The sequence below is a fragment of the Spermophilus citellus genome (genome assembly GCF_964194105.1).
Source record: "Spermophilus citellus genome assembly, chromosome: 6".
Lineage (NCBI taxonomy): Eukaryota > Metazoa > Chordata > Mammalia > Rodentia > Sciuridae > Spermophilus > Spermophilus citellus.
In genome coordinates this window covers 142,021,585-142,038,185 of record NC_138187.1, presented here as the reverse complement: position 1 = coordinate 142,038,185, position 16,601 = coordinate 142,021,585, and the positions used below count along the sequence as shown (strand labels likewise).

At 39.1% G+C, this 16,601-nt stretch overlaps 2 pseudogenes across 2 annotated transcripts in view; one reads left to right on the top strand and one right to left on the bottom strand.

Annotated features, from left to right (window-relative positions):
- Positions 1–11,944, bottom strand: part of LOC308651318 (programmed cell death protein 2-like) — a 69,327-nt pseudogene extending 57,383 nt beyond the window's left edge. Inside the window, exon 1 of the transcript in view lies at positions 11,929–11,944. The product of the transcript in view is annotated as a programmed cell death protein 2-like (transcript). The remainder of the gene's footprint in view (positions 1–11,928) is intronic.
- A 287-nt stretch (positions 11,945–12,231) lies between these two features.
- LOC308651317 (large ribosomal subunit protein uL5-like) lies at positions 12,232–15,452 on the top strand (annotated as a pseudogene). Its single transcript has 3 exons — positions 12,232–12,290; positions 14,409–14,422; positions 14,932–15,452. The product of its transcript is annotated as a large ribosomal subunit protein uL5-like (transcript).
- The last annotated feature ends 1,149 nt before the right edge of the window (positions 15,453–16,601 follow it).

The following is a 16,601-nucleotide window of genomic DNA, read 5'->3' as shown; positions in this document are numbered from 1 at the left end:
GGACGCCCATAGCCCAAGAGTTAATAACAAGAATAAACAAATGGGACTTACTTAAACTAAAAAGTTTTTTCTCAGCAAGAGAAACAATAAAAGAGGTAATTAGAGAGCCTACATCCTGGGAACAAATTTTTACCCCTCACACCTCAGATAGAGCCCTAATATCCAGATATACAAAGAACTCAAAAAATTAAACAAGATAACAACCCAATCAACAAATGGGCCAAGGACCTGAACAGAGACTTCTCAGAGGAGGACATAAAATCAATCAACAAGTACATGAAAAAATGCTCACCATCTCTAGCAGTCAGAGAAATGCAACTAAAAACCACCCTAAGATACCATCTCACTCCAGTAAGATTGGAAGCCATTATGAAGTCCAACAACAACAAGTGTTGGCGAGGATGTGGGGAAAAGGGTACACTTGTACGCTGCTGGTGAGACTGCAAATTGGTAAGGCCAATTTGGAAAGCAGCATGGAGATTCCTGGGAAAGCTGGGAATGGATCCACCATTTGAGCCAGCTATCGCCCTCCTCGGACTATTCCCTGAGGATCTTAAAAGAGCGCACTATAGGGATACGGCCACATCAATGATCATAGCGGCACAATTCACAATAGCTAGACTGTGGAACCAACCTAGATGCCCTTCAATAGATGAATGGATAAAAAAAATGTGGCATCTATACACAATGGAGTACTACGCAGCAATAAAAAATGACAAAATCATAGAATTTGCAGGGAAATGGATGGCATTAAAGCAGATTATGCTAAGCGAAGCTAGCCAATCCTTAAAAAACAAATGCCACATGTCTTCTTTGATATAAAGAGATCAACTAAGAACAGAACAGGGAGGAAGAGCATGAGGAAAAGATTAACATTAAACAAAGATGAGTGGGGGGAGAGAAAGGGAGAGAGCAGGGAAAGCATATGGAAATGGTAGGAGACCCTCAATGTTACACAAAATTACATAGAAGAGGATATGAGGGGAAATGGGGGGGAAACAAGGGAGAGAATTGAACAGGAGCAGATGAGGTAGAGAGGGATGATGGGAGGGGACGGGAGGGGGGATAGTAGGGGATAGGAAAGGTAGCAGAATACAACAGTCACTAATATGCCATTATGTAAAAATGTGAGTGTGTAACCGATGTGATTCTGCAATTTGTATTTGGGGTAAAAATGGGAGTTCATAACCCAATTGAGTAAAATGTATGAAAGATGATATGAGCTTTGTAATGTTTTGAACAACCAGTAAAAAAATATTAAAAAAATCTGAACCTGGTAACTTTGATTACATAGTGACACTATAGCTATGGTAATGATTTTTTTGTCTTAAAATCTATTTTATCTCATCTCTTACCAGCTGACTTATTTAGTGTATTTTCTTCCACTTTATTTTTTTTTATTGTCAACATTTATGTGTCTGTTTTAGGTGTGACTTAAGAGCATGTGGTTGGAAGCAGGGCTGATGGTATAATTCCACATGGTTGTGAATGGTGTAGTGTTGGTAGATCCATTTGGGTTGGTCAGTACTTGTACTATACTAATTGAGTTTTGTTAATGCAAGATGGCAGTCTTGGTAGTTCAATTAGAGAAGTTTTTTTTTGTATGAGTGATTGATTAATGCTTTTAATTTCCACCATCTTACATAGTTCTGTCACAACCAGCCAATTTCTTCTTTGATACATTGTGGTAAGCTAAATAATATCCTCAAGCCCCATATTCTAATCCCTAAAACATATTAATGTTACCTTACATGGCAAAGGGATATTGTATATGATCTTTTTAAGGATCTTGATCTTATCCCAGGTTATCTGGGTGGGCCCAGGATAATCGCAAGGGTCCTTATAAGAGGGATGCAGGAGTTTGAAATTATGTGAGGAATAGACCATGAGCTAAGGTATACAGTAGTACTCCAGAAGTTGAGTAAAGCAACTTCTTAGACAACTTGGGCTGCCATAAATTCATATCCTCATAGTGTTGAAGACTAGAATTCTCAAGATCAAGGTGTCAGCATGGTCAATTTCAGGTAGAGGTCCTTTTCTTGGCTTGCACACAGCCATGTTCCTGGCTAAGTCTTCAGATGGGGCTTCTTGCACATGGGTCTTGCCTTTGCCTCTTCCTCCTCTTGTGAAGATAAGGAAGGGCCTATCCTTATGACCTTGCTTAACCTACTTGTATACTAAAGACATTATCTCTAAATATGGTCACCATTTGGGGGGGGGGAGAGGAATACATGTCAGTTCATAGCAAGGCCACAGATTATCCCATAGAGCTTCTGGGTAGAATTCAGCCTTGCCAATATTTTAACTTTAGATTTCTGGCCTTTAGACTTGTAAGAGAATGAATTTGTATTATAAGCAAAACTAAGTATGTGGTTACACTGGCAAGAGGAATACATTCCTTTTCATAGTTTTTGGTGACTTTTTAAAGAGAGGATGAGTGACCTTTGGAATTCCAGCTTTTCCTAGAAACTTGAAACTCATCTATGAAACTGACCACCACAGTGAGCCTCAGGCTTGAATGTCCTCTGGTGCTCTGAGAGGCCACCAGGAGGGGAATTAGACGGTTCAGCACTTGGCAGAACTCTTTGTAGTAGAGAGTCCCTGTGGCATTCATGAACCTCACATTTACTTTTAATTTTTGGCATCTACAGATGGTTTCTCTGCCAACTTGGCAAACCTTTTTACAAAACGTGTTTGAAATATTGTATCCAGAATTTTAGTTGTTCCAAACAGGAGGGAGTCTTCAGGGTGTGGGGTCTGTCATAATGGTGGAAATGGAAGTCCAGGGAGTCTTTCACAATTATTTTTCAGAATTATTCCTCCCCCTTTAGGCAAGGTATACAAGCCTCATTACTTGAAATCTTTCTTACTGCTTCTCTGGAGCTTGGGAGTTCTCAAGCCAGGATTTCTGAGTTAACCTTTTATCTGGAAAGAGAGAGAAGTTAAACACTAATCACGTCTATCATGGGCTTGTTAGAGACTTTTTTTCTAAAGAATTCATTATCTGCTATTTATAAAATATTTCCTGGGAGGGAAGAATTTGGCAGCCATGTCTTTGCACTTGAGTATGTGGTTCTTGAAACTCACCCTGTTTATATGCTTGCATCCCAATTATCTGGTGGATTGTTCTTTAAGAAAATGCAAAATCTGGAGTAGAGACATGGATTTCACTGTCTCTGTGCCTACCCCAGAAATTTCTTCTTCTTTGATTGTGTATAGGTTCTTAGCATATGGTTCACTTGGGGCTTCTCTAATTCCAACAGGGAAAAATGCTGGAAAAGAAAGTGAAGGAGTAGGAGGGGCAACCAATAAATCAGCTAGGTGATTTTTTTTTCATTCCAGGTTGAATCATCTATTAATAAGGACAAATTTATCTTTTCATATTTAGCATTCTTTAAAGCTCAGCTATAGTACTCATAAGAACTGCATTTAAACATTCTCTGTTTTTACCCCATAGTAGTATTGGTTTGGTAATGGCTTTAATAGAGAGTCATTGTGGTTGAGTCACAGATAATACATTTTTTTAAAGTGCATTTTCTCTAAGAATGTCACGACAAGCTATTAAAATGGTTGAGAAATAGAGGATGAAACCTATTAATACTTGAGTGGAGTCAGAATGTTCTTATTTTTAATATAAGTGGCAAATGCCAAATAAATGTTTGGTGTTGTTAGATTACAGAATGAGTTTAATGACAAGCTGGGACAATGTAAATGAGTACATTTTCTTGTGTGTGTGTGAGAATTGAGAATATTATCTGGAAAGTTGGGTAATTTGAATTGGGTAATTTGAATTAGAGGAAATACTATTATTAAAATATGTATGCCAATGAAATTTGGGGTAGAAACACATATTTGAGGTTTTTGTCTGTTTTTACCATGAGCATCAGAAAAGTGATTACATTATTAGCTTATACATTGATAAACCTTTTTGAAATATTGTTGCTGTAGCAACTATATATAACCCTCCATAATTATTGGCTTTTAATCTTCTATAGTACATGATAGATAATTTATATAAAAACTTGATTTTTATTTTTTTTTAATTTTTTTATTGGTTGTTCAAAACATTACATAGTTCTTGATATATCATATTTCACACTTTGATTCAAGTGGGCTATGAACTCCCATTTTTACCCCGTATACAGATTGCAGAGTCACATCAGTTACACTTCCACTGATTTACATATTGCCATAGTAGTGTCTGTTGTATTCTGCTGCCTTTCCTATCCTCTACTATCCCCCCTCCCCTCCCCTCCCCTCCACTCTTCTCTCTCTACCCCCTCTACTGTAATGCATTTCTCCCCATTGTATTATTTTTCCCTTTCCCCTCACTTCCTCTTGTATATAATTTTGTATAACCCTGAGGGTCTCCTTCCATTTCCAAGCAATTTCCCTTCTCTCTCCCTGTCCCTCCCACCTCTCATCCCTGTTTAATATTAGTCATCTTCTCATGCTCTTCTTCCCTACTCTGTTCTTAGTTATTCTCCTTATATCAAAGAGGACATTTGGCATTTGTTTTTTAGGGATTGGCTAGCTTCACTTAGCATAATCTGCTCTAATGCCATCCATTTCCCTCCAAATTCTATAATTTTGTCATTTTTTAATGCAGAGTAATACTCCATTGTGTATAAATGCCACATTTTTTTTATCCATTCGTCTATTGAAGGGCATCTAGGTTGCTTCCACAGTCTTGCTATTGTGAATTGTGCTGCTATGAACATCGATGTAGCAGTGTCTCTGTAGCATGCTGTTTTTAGGTCTTTAGGGAATAGAGCGAAAAGGGCAATAGCAGGGTCAAATGGTGGTTCCATTCCCAGCTTTCCAAGAAATCTCCAAACTGCTTTCCAAATTGGTTGCACCAATTTGCAGTCCCACCAACAATGTACAAGTGTACCCTTTTCCCCACATCCTCGCCAGCACTTGTTGTTGTTTGACTTCTTAATGGCTGCCAATCTTACTGGAGTGAGATGATATCTTAGGGTGGTTTTGATTTGCATTTCTCTGACTGCTAGCGATCGTGAGCATTTTTTCATGTACTTGTTGATTGATTGTATGTCCTCCTCTGAGAAGTGTCTGTTCAGGTCCTTGGCCCATTTGTTGATTGGGTTTTTAATTTCCTCCTTAATGTCTTCTATAACCCATTGATCATTCAGTAACCTATTGTTCATTCTCCAAGTGATGCATGATTTTTCCTTCCTTCTTTTATCGTTGATTTTCAGTTTCATTCCATTATGATCAGATAAGATGCATGGTATTATTTCTACTCCTTTATATTGTCTAAGAGTTGTCCTGTGACATAATATATGATCTATTTTTGTGAAGGATCCATGTGCTGCTGAGAAAAAAGTGTAACTACTTGATGTTGGGTGGTATATTCTATATATGTCAATTAAGTCTAGGTTGTTAATTGTGTTGTTGAGTTCTATAGTTTCCTTATTTAACTTTTGTTTGGAAGATCTGTCCAGTGGTGAGAGAGGTGTGTTGAAGTCTCCCATGATTATTGTATGGTGGTCTATTAGACTCTTGAACTTGAGAAGAGTTTGCTTGATGAACATAGCTGCACCGTTGTTTGGGGCATATATATTTATGATTGTTATGTCTTGTTGGTGTATGGTTCCCTTGAGCAGTATGTAGTGTCCCTCTTTATCCCTTTTGATTAACTTTGGCTTGAAATCTATTTTATTTGATATGAGTATGGACATTCCTGCTTGTTTCCGAAGTCCGTATGAGTGATATGATTTTTCCCAACCTTTCACCTTCAGTCTATGTATATCTTTTCCTATCAAATGCGTCTCCTGTAGGCAGCATATTGTTGGGTCTTGTTTTGTGATCCATTCAACTAGCCTGTGTCTCTTAATTGGTGAGTTTAAGCCATTAACATTTAGGGTTATTATTGAGATATGGGTTATCCTTCCAGCCATATTTGTTTATTTATGTTACTGAATATGGTTTGTTTTCCTCTTTGATTATTTTCCCCCCTTTACTGTCCTACCTCCCACTGTTGGTTTTCATTGTTATTTTCCATTTCCTCTTCCTGTAATGTTTTGCTGAGGATTTTTTGGAGAGATGGTTTTCTAGCTGCAAATTCTTTTAACTTTTGTTTATCGTGGAAGGTTTTAATTTCATCTTCCATCTTGAAGCTCAATTTTGCTGGATACACAATTCTTGGTAGGAACCCATTTTCTTTCAGTGTTTGAAATATGTTATTCCAGGATCTTCTAGCTTTCAAAGTCTGTGTTGAGAGATCAGCTGTTATCCTGTTTGGTTTACCCCTAAATGTAATGTTTCCTTTCTCTTGTAGCTTTTAAAATTCTCTCCTTATTCTGTATGTTGGGCATCTTCATTATAATGTGTCTAGGTGTGGATCTCTTATGATTATGCACATTCGGCGTCCTGTAGGCTTCTAGGATTTGGGATTCTGTGTCATTCTTCAAGTCTGGGAAGTTTTCTCGTATTATTTCATTGAATAGATTGTTTATTCCTTTGGTTTGGAGCTCTGTGCCTTCCTGTATCCCAATGACTCTTAAGTTTGGTCTCTTTATGTTATCCCATATCTCTTGGATGTTCTGCTCATGGTTTCTTAACTGTCTTGCTGAGCTGTCTATGTTCTTTTCAAGTTGAAATACTTTGTCTTCATTGTCTGATGTTCTATCTTCTAAGTGTTCTACTCTGTTGGTAGTATTCTCAATTGAGTTTTTAAGTTGGTTTATTGCTTCCTGCCTTTCTAGGATTTCTGTTTGTTTGTTTTTTATAACTTCTATCTCCCTGTATAGTTGATCTTTTGCTTCCTGGATTTGTTTGTGTATTTCATTGTTGAAGAGATCTTTCATTGTCTGATTTTGCTGTCTAATGTCTTCCTTGAGACTCCAGATCATCTGAAGCATGTATCTCCTGAATTCTTTATCTGACATTCCATCTGCTGCAGAAATTACCTCTTCTAACGTTGTTAACCTGCATTGCTTGTGGTCCTTTCTTTCCTTGTCTCTTCATACTGTTCGCGTTTCTTTCTGCTTACTGAGACTGTTGTGTTGTTGAATTTTCCCCCTGTATATTTGTATTACTCTTGTATAGTTGCTAAGTCTCCCGCACAGGCGCGGGCAGGGGCTCTGCTCCTCCTCCAATTGGGGCGCTGTGCCTACCACATCAGCAGGCCGCTGGGCCTGTTCTGCTGGTTGGTAGCAGGTGCGCCTACCTTGCAGGCGTGTGGGGCGGCTCTGCCACTCCCAGGTTGCTGGGCCTGACCTGCTGTTGGGTTGCAGGTCCGGCTACCTTGCAGGCGCGGGGAAAGGGCGCACACCTATTTGTATTTAGACAGTTACGCAAAATGGATGACGTAATGCTTGGGATGAAAGTTGGGGGGAAGGGGAAGGTAGATGCTCTTGAAAGGAAAGAAGGAGAGCGAGATAGATAGCATAGAGGAGAATGGAAAGAGCCGTAAAACTTGGAAGGGGAGAGAGAGAGGGAAAAGGGAGAGAAAAAGTTAAAATGAAATAGGAAATAAAATTAGGTCTTAGAGATCCATTTTCTTCTCTTCCCGTAGGCAAAGCTGTGCCCTCCGGGCTGAGTTTTGCCCTCAATGTGTCAACAGCAATCCCTGTAAGGTGGTTCCTGGGAGTCTCTCAATCCTGTTGGTCCAGAGCCGTTTCACTTCTACAGCCCCTCCTCCCCATCCTCCTGCCAGCCAGGCAGGTCCTGCTCACCGGAGGCAGTTCACCAAGGATTTGGTTACACTTTCAGCCCCACCGAGTGCTCTATTTCCCTAACTACTGAGCACTCTCGTTGTCATTCATCTAAGCCCCAGTGCTGTGGAGCTATAGTCTGGGAGTCAATTGTTTAATTTTTCCGGACCCCTTTGGTGGGCACACCTTCGGAATCTGGCAGCTAAGACCTTTGGTGTCGCTGCTGGTGGTAATAGGAGTTGGGGGTCTAGGATCCCCTCTACTTCCCTCAGCCCCTACAGTCACAACCACACTGCTGGCGGTAGGAGGAGTTGGGGGTCTGGAGTGTCCTCTGTTTCCCTCCGCCCCTACTGTCACACCCTCTCAGTTCGCGGTTGGAGGATTTGGGGGTGGGGAGTCTTCTCTGCTTCCCTCTGCCCCTACAGTCACGCCCTCGTCACTGGCAGTAGGGGGAGTTGGGGGTCGAGAGTCCTTTGGCCCTTACGGTCACGCCCACGGAGAGATTTTGAAGTTTCCCGGTTGTTTGTATGTGATGTGGGTGGGAGTCACACACCTGCTAAAGTAGATTCCGCTGGGAAGGAATCTCTTTGGCCGAACTTTGGTGACTTCCCCTCTCTGCTGTGGCGGGCCCCTGGCTCCTTGCCGGAGTGTCCGAAGGGAGGGGTGGAACTGGCTTGTCTCTGGTCTGACACAATCTCTGGTTTTAGTTCCCAGTTCGCTATTTCGTAAAGGGTTGGTTATATTTCCTTCACACTGTCTGGGGGGGTGGGGAGCCGTTCGCCGGGTGGGCGGGGCTGTTAATAGAGCCGGGAGGGTACGGGCTCTCTGCTGAGCCAGGTGGGGACACTTCTCGCTGCGCCGGGCTGCCGGTAGAGCCGGGCAGCTGCGGCTGCGTGGCTAAGATCCGGGCGGGTGGAGTGGCTGTTCGCTGAGCGAGAGCGGGGCCTCTCGGGACGGTGAGGTGGCGGGTGCCGTCTGTGGGTTCAGGCGGGCCACGCCGCTCGGGGCCTCCGGCCGCTTTCTGAAGCGGCTGGTGGCTGCGGGACTTGACCTCTGCGCCCGCGTGGCCGGCCAAGATCCACTTGTCTGGGACAAACTGACACTTCTAATAAACCTACCAATTCCCGGCAGGTCCCCTCTTCACGGAATTTTGCTAGAAGTTCCTCAGTAGGTAGACTGCCGCTGTTCCAATGGGTCTTTCTGATCCCGTTAATGTGGAGACATTGGAATCGCTGCTTCCTCGCCGGCGGCCATGTTCCTATTTTCAAAACTTGATTTTTAAAGGAACTGTTTTATGATTTAATTCCATTTAGAATCCTTTTAATTAACTAGAAAGTTAGTTTTCTTAAACTACCAATTATTTACTTTGAATCAACTTTGTCTTTTAGAAGGCTTCTCTCAACTAAGTAACACTATTTCTAGTATTCTGTAATGCTGAAGACTATTATACTCTCTGCTTGAAAGTATTTTGTTAGTCCTTTATGAGTTGAGGTGATCAAAACCGAAGGCAGTAGTCACAAAAAGGCTTTCAATAATTTTAGTGTTATGTGCTCACTACGTTTTATATCCTGTCCTCAGTATAGTTTAAATTTTATTTATCCATCTTTGAACTGCTTCTGCTCACTGAACAAATGTTTTTTTTTCTGAAGCTGGTGCAGCTAATTCAGAACAATGAGTTGAATTATAGTTAAATTGTTGCTTGCATTGTGCATTATTAGGTACTTTGATACCAGGACTTGAAATTTGCCAACTTCTTGAAGACATTGCTGATTCCCACTCTCAAAACTGGGTGAGGGTGTTAAAATAGGATAGCTTATGCAAAGTCTGCTCCTTTCGTGTGTGAGCTCCCCCAGGTCTCCATCCTGGAGTGACGAGTCCTGTTCTGATGGTTGTAGATGGAGGACCCTGTAGCTAGAGTATTGCATATCAATATGTCTACTTCCACCTCATCTGTCATTTTATACTCATCAAGAGTCAGTGTGGCCATTCTAAGTGAAATTCCTGAATTCTAAAGCTGAATATAAAAGAATAATCTTTATAGAAACATGACATGTGAAGTAAACATAATCTAACATTGGGTTTTGCTTTATCATCTATAATGTGAAAAGCTAGAAGACAGTGAGAAAATATCTGTACACTTGTTTCTTTGACCTTTCTATTGTGGTCCTGTCTACACGCTCTGGAAAAGTAAGACCTATAGCCCAAGAATCTTATGTGTTGCTAAGTTATCATTCATCCATGAAGAAAAATACATACCATTTTGGGGTTTATAAGGATTCATATACCATGAATATTCATGTACTATGAATCCTTATCTAAGAAAGTACTTTGTCATTTGATTAAATTACAACCCAATCAACTGATTTCCAGATAGCAGAAGTAAGGAAGAGAGAAGCCCCGTGAGCAATGATTCTTGCTAAGTATATGTGGTCAAATCTAAAAGGGTGTTGGAAATGGAGATATGACCTAATTACTGACATATCTGAAGAAAATGTTAACATTGATATAAGGCTTTATTTAACTATTTTATGAATATTGAGGTTTTAAGGGACAAGTGGTAGAAATCATGAGAGAAAAAACTCAATCTTAGTTATTCCCCAGGGATAAAACCCAGAGGTGCTTAACCACTTAGCTACATTTCAGCCCTTTTTGAGACAGGGTCTTGCTAGTCGCTAAGAGCTTGCTAAGTTGCTGAGGCTGGCTTTGAACTTGCAATCCTCCTGCCTCAGACTCTGAAGGTGCTGGGATTACAGGTGTGTGCCACCATGCCCAGCAATAAATATTTTTAAAGTCTTTGCTATGTCCTTTTATTTAGGAACTGAGGCAGATGAGTTCACCTTGGTACATATATCCAAGTAGGAAACAATGATGTACAGAGGGAGGCAAAGAAGATAATTTAAAAGAGGATAATTTAAAAGATTCTCTGAGGAATCTAAAATAGAATAATTCTGTATTGTATGTCCTAAAATAAGATAGTTGAGAGGTAGGAAGTTGCACCTTAGAATGAATGATTGGGGAGGGTTTCTGAGAAATCCTTTGATCTTAGATTTGAATGAGAAGGAGCAAAGTTAAGGGTGCCTGGTTTGGGTGACCCTCATGTGGCTTAGAACTCCTCTTTGAATAGCAACCTTTGTACCTTTCCTGAGCCAGACCGCTGCTGGGTTTAGGTAAAAGTTTGGGTTCTCAGAGAGTTCATTTGTGGAGTTTTCTGATGAGTGAGCCACACGTTTGGAGTTGAAGAGCCATTTGTTGAACTCTGGAGTCCCATGGTTTCCTGCCCCCCCCCCCCCACTTTTTAAAATTTCATCAAGGAGGCTATATTAAAAACAACAAAACCAAAAAAAAGCCCCAAAACTCCAGATCGACCAATTAGGAACTGGATATAGAGAATCACTTAAACATATATACATGCATAGATAATGACTGCCTGCTATTTATGTCCAGCCATAAAAGGAGAAAAGAATATCAGGAATTATGGTTTGAAATTCTTTGCAGTAGTAATTTAATAAAGCTATTCTTTTTAAAGTTATTTATTTTCCTGATTCTTAAGAGACTAAGGATGATGACAGATGAGACAAGTCTTTCTAGCATCAGACATTTGAGACCAAAGTGCATGAAGGATTCTTCTACATTCTTTGGCAGAGGGCTGACATCTGCCTCCATCTGTCTGTACCACAGGCCCAAGGGAGTAGGCTCTTCTACCTTTTTCTGCTTGCAGGATTCCTGCTTTTTAGGATACTTAAAAACTCGATCTGAGTTTTAAATGAGACATTGAAGAAACATCATAATGAACTTCAGGGAAGCTCAGAAGTCAGAACTAAAGTAGAACAGCGAGTGTGCATGTATGTTTTTAAATTAAAGAACACTGGAAAGTATAAATGCTGAGCACTATTTCTAAAATTCAAGAGATACTGTGAGAAAATTTTTAAAAATCCATAAAATTTTAAAAAATCTTTATGGGGCACATTATGATAATTTGATACATGATACTGCATGTAATAATCAAATCAGGATAAACATTCAAATGTGAATCATTTTTGTGTGTTGTGACTCTCACACTGATCTTTTCCAGTCAAATTTTAAAATATGCCATTGATTTTTTTTTTTTCAGCTCTTTCCAATGCTTCCCCGTCTCTAGAGACCACTATTCCATTCTGTTGTAAAAGATTGACTTGCTACTTCCCGCAAAAGAGTGAGCACATGTGGCATTTGTATTTTCTCTTTCTGGCTTATTTCACAACATAATTACCTCCAGTTCTGTTCATGTTGCTGCAAATGACAGGATTTCACTTTTTGTAATGGCTGAATCATATTCCATTGTTTTTCTATAGCCTTCACCCACTAATGGGCATCTTGGTTGATTCCACAGTTTAGGTGCTGTGAATAAGTGCTGCAATAAACGTGAGAGCACAAGTATCTTTTTGATAAAATGATTTCATCAATTTTGTATATTATGTTAGGTTTATGTTGTTGTGACGACAAGACCTGATAGGGACAACTTAAAGGAGGAAGAAAAGTCTATTTTGGCTCCTGGTCTTTGGAGATTCAGTCCATGTTTGGCCTGCTCTGTAGCTCTGGGTCTAAGGTGAAGCAGAACATCATGTCAGAAAGGTATGGTAGAGGGAAACTGCTCAGTTCATGACAACCAGGGAGAAGGAAGAGCTGAGAGCAAGGAGCCACAGATGACAATCTCTAGGGGAAAGTCCCCAGTGACCTACCTACTCCAGCCACATCCTACCTGCCTACAATTACCACCCATTAGTCCATTCAAATTATTAATCAAAAGGGAGATTATAGATAACTCATTGTGGTTTTGTTTTCCTGATGATTAGTAAGATTGAGATTTTCATATATTTATTGAACGTTGGTATGTCATATATAATATATATGTTTAGTTGTTTAAATATTGTTTAGTTTTCAGTTGATCTTTATTTATATGTGGTGCTGAGAATCAAACCCAGTGACTCTCACATGCTAGGCAAGCACTCTACCACTGAGCCATAACCACAGTACCTTGGTTTGTCTTTTTGAGAAGTATATTTAGTTCTTCAGTGCATTTTTTAATTGGAGGTCTATTTTTTCTGTGTTCAGTTTTTGACTTCCTAACATAGTCTGGATATTAATTCCTTGTGAGATGAGTAATTCACAAGTATTTTCCATTTTTATAGATTGTCTCTTAATTTTTTTGATTATTTCTTTGGTTGGACAGAGGCTTTTTAGTTCAACATAATCTCATTTGTATATTTTTACTTTAGTTGCCTGTACCTTCGGGGTCCTATTTCGGAAAATCTTTGCCTATACCAGTGTCTTAAAGGTTTTCTGTTTTCTTGTAATTTTATAGTTGCAGCTTTAACATGTAGGGCTTTCATTCTATTTTGAGTTGCTTATGTACGGTAAAAGGAAGCATACTCATTTCATTCTTTCACATATGTATATCCAAATTGGACAGCACAATTTATTAGTCTGTCATTTCTTCATTGTGGGTTCCTGGTGGCTTTGTCAAAAATTAATTGGCTGGGTGAAGAGGATTAATTTCTGGGTTCACTATTCTGTTCCACTGGTCTGTCTGTTTTCATGAAACTACCATGAGTTTTTTGGTCACTGTAACTTCGTAATAAGTTTTGAAGTCAAATATTGTGATGCCTCTAGCTTTTTTGTTATTTTGTTCAGGACGACTTTGACTTTTCTGGGTTGTTGTTGGTTCCATATAATTTTAGAATTATTTTTCTACTTTTGTGAAGGAATTCTTGATTTTAAAAGGAATTACATTGATCTATAGATTGCTTTGGGGTGTACTGTTGTTTTAACAATAGTAATTCTTGTCCAATTCTTCTGTCCCCTGTAACTTCTTTCATCAGTGCTTGAGAATTTTCTTGTAGAGATCTTTTACTTCTTTGGTTAACTTTATTCCTAAATATGTAATTTTTGTAGCTATTGTGAACTAGATTGCTTTATTATCATCTTTCTGCAAGTTCATTAGTGAATAAAAATGCTGCTTTTTATATATAGGTTTTTTATAGCTTTCAACTTCATTGAATATATCTGTTCGAACAGCTTCTTGGTGGAGTATTTATATTTTTCTATGTATAAAATGTCATGTGCAATATGGATTCTGTAACTTTTTCTTTTCAATTTGGATGTTCTTTCTTTGTCTTGCTTAAATATACTAAATGGTGGAAGTGGACATTGTTGGCTTGTTTCTGTCTTAGAAGAAATACCTTCAGTTTTTCCCCACAACTAGTGGGTTTTTCATATACCATAACCTTTAGTAATTTGATGTATTCATTCTGTACCTACTATATTTTTGAGTTTTTATCGTGAAGAAATGTTGTATTTTAGTGATTTTTTTGTACCTATTGAAATGATACAGTTTTTTATTCTTTTGGTGTGTTGTATTATAATTGATTTTGCATGTATTGAATCAGTTTTGCATTCCTGAGACGAGTCTCTCTTAATCATGGTGTACGATCTTTTTCATATGCTGTTGAATTCCATTTACTAGTATTGAGAAAAATCTATATTCATCAGGGATATTATATGTCTGCTGTTTTCTTTTGTATTGTATGTAATGTATGGTTTTGATAGAAGGGTAATGCCTGCCTTGTATAAAGTTTGACAGTTACTTCATTTCAATTTTTTGGAATAGTTTGGAAGAATTGGAGTTCCTTTAAAAAATGTTTCATAGAATGTAGCAGTAAAACCATCAGGTTCTGGACTTTTTTCCCCTAGATGGAAGACTTCTGGTAATGTTAACTTGCTACAGATTTTTAGACATAAATCTAATAGATGACAGGAGGACTCTTGGTCAGAGAACAGATTGTATTGTAATAGCCTTCAGCACTGGTTCCCCAAACCACAATCTCTTCAGTTACAAGGTAGTGGTAGCTCAGTGTTCCTTTGAAGTATGGTTGTGCTGTACCAAAGGATCCCACAGAATATGAGAATCAAAGCTTATAGGATGGCTGGCATATAGGCTCATCCTATCCTAGGGGGGAGGCAGAGGGAGGGGGAGAGAATATTTTGAAATGTGAGCAAATGGCTATGTGTAGCAGTCTCTGAATCTTGTTGGAGCAATATACTACTTGTAAGTCCCAGAATGTGTAGAAATGTGAGACTATTCTTGTAAAATTATCTTGCAACAAGCTGGTTATTGTTCCAAATGCTTAAGCAAAGCTATAACAAAATACTTCTGGAGGGATGTATTTTAAAACTAGACCTCAAGTAGTTCCCTGTTTGACATCATGGGATTGAGGTGAAAAGGAGAACCCCTTAGGAGAACTTTGTGTCTACAAGCTCTTCCTCAACATCTGTGTGGGGGAGAGTGGAGACAGACTGATCCAGTCAGCCAAAGTGTTGGAAGAGCTCCACAGGTCAGACTTGTGTTTTCCAAAGCTAGATAGTACTGTTAGATCTCTGGTGTCAGGAGAAATGAAAGGACTCTTGTCCACTGCATTGTTTGTTTGGCCAAGGCTGAAGAAATTCTGGAGAAGGGTCTTAATGTATGCGGGTATGAATGAAAAAAATAAATTTTTAGCTACTGGCAACTTTTGTTTTGGGATCTAGCAATACTTCATCTGGACATCAAATACTATCCAAGAATTAGTATCTATAGTCTGGATCTGTAAGTGGTGCTGGGTGGGCCAGGTTTCAGCATCACAGAGAAATAGTTCAGGACCAGCTGCATTGGAGCCAAACAGACTCTGCAAAGAGAAGGTAATGCACTGGTTCCAGCAGAAGTATGATGGATCTGATGGATTCTATGATGGCAAATAAATTCCTGAATTAGTTTAAATAGCACCCCACGAACATCTGTGTGGTGGAGCACTACAGTTTATAGATATGAGAACACATATGTACATATCATGTGTATTGAGATTATATATATTACACACAGAATTCATACACATTCTGAATATTAACTGTGTATAAATAAATGAGAAAAGGTAAGCCTAAATTATGATCAAATAATGAGACTGTAAAAAATGGAGAATTGTGATAAAGTAGCTCCATAGGCTTTAAAGATAAAAAATTAATTGAAACGAAAATTTAACTGGGTAGTTTGAGAAGTTTAGATACAGCAAAGAAAATGAACAAAAATGGTTTAAAAATGGAAAGAAGTGATGAAGTTCTATGGAGACATGTATTCATATCATTTCTCCACGTGTTAATTGGATTATTTGTTATAACTTTTTGAGTTACTTATGTGTTTTGGATATTAATCCTGTGTCAGATTGGATAGGTGGTCAGCTTTTTCACTGCTGTGACTAAAAGACCTGACCAGAATGATTGTAGAGGAGGAAAAGTTTATTTAGTGGTTCACGGTTTCAGAGGTCTCGGTCCACAGACACCTGACTCTGTTCTTCAGGGCTTAACATGAGGATGAATATCATGGCAGAAGGGTATGGCAGAGGAAAGTAACTCACATGATGATTCAGAAGCAGAGAGAGACTCTACTGGCCAGATACAATGTATGCCCCAAAGGAATGCTCCCAATGTCCTATCTCCTCCACCCACAACCTACCTGCCTTCAGTTACCACTTAGTTAATTTCCATCAGGGGATTAATTCACTGATAGGGTTAAGGCTCTCATAACCCAATCATTTCCCCTTTAAACCTTCTTGCATTGTCTCACACATGAGCTTTTGGGGGACACCTCCCATCTAAACCATAACAGTTGGCAAATATTTTCTCCCATCCTTCAAGTTCTGCGTACTGATTATTGCCTTGGCTCTGCTGAAGCTATTTAGTGGGATGTAATCCCATTTGTCTATTTTTGCTTATGTTTCATGTGCTTTTGGCATCCCAATTAAAAAAAATCCCTGCCCATTACAATGTCCTGAAGCGTTTTTTGTTTTCTTCTAGGATTTTTCTACTTGGGAGAGACTGAAGAGAGTAGAGGAATAGAAAATCTAAGTGTTAAGG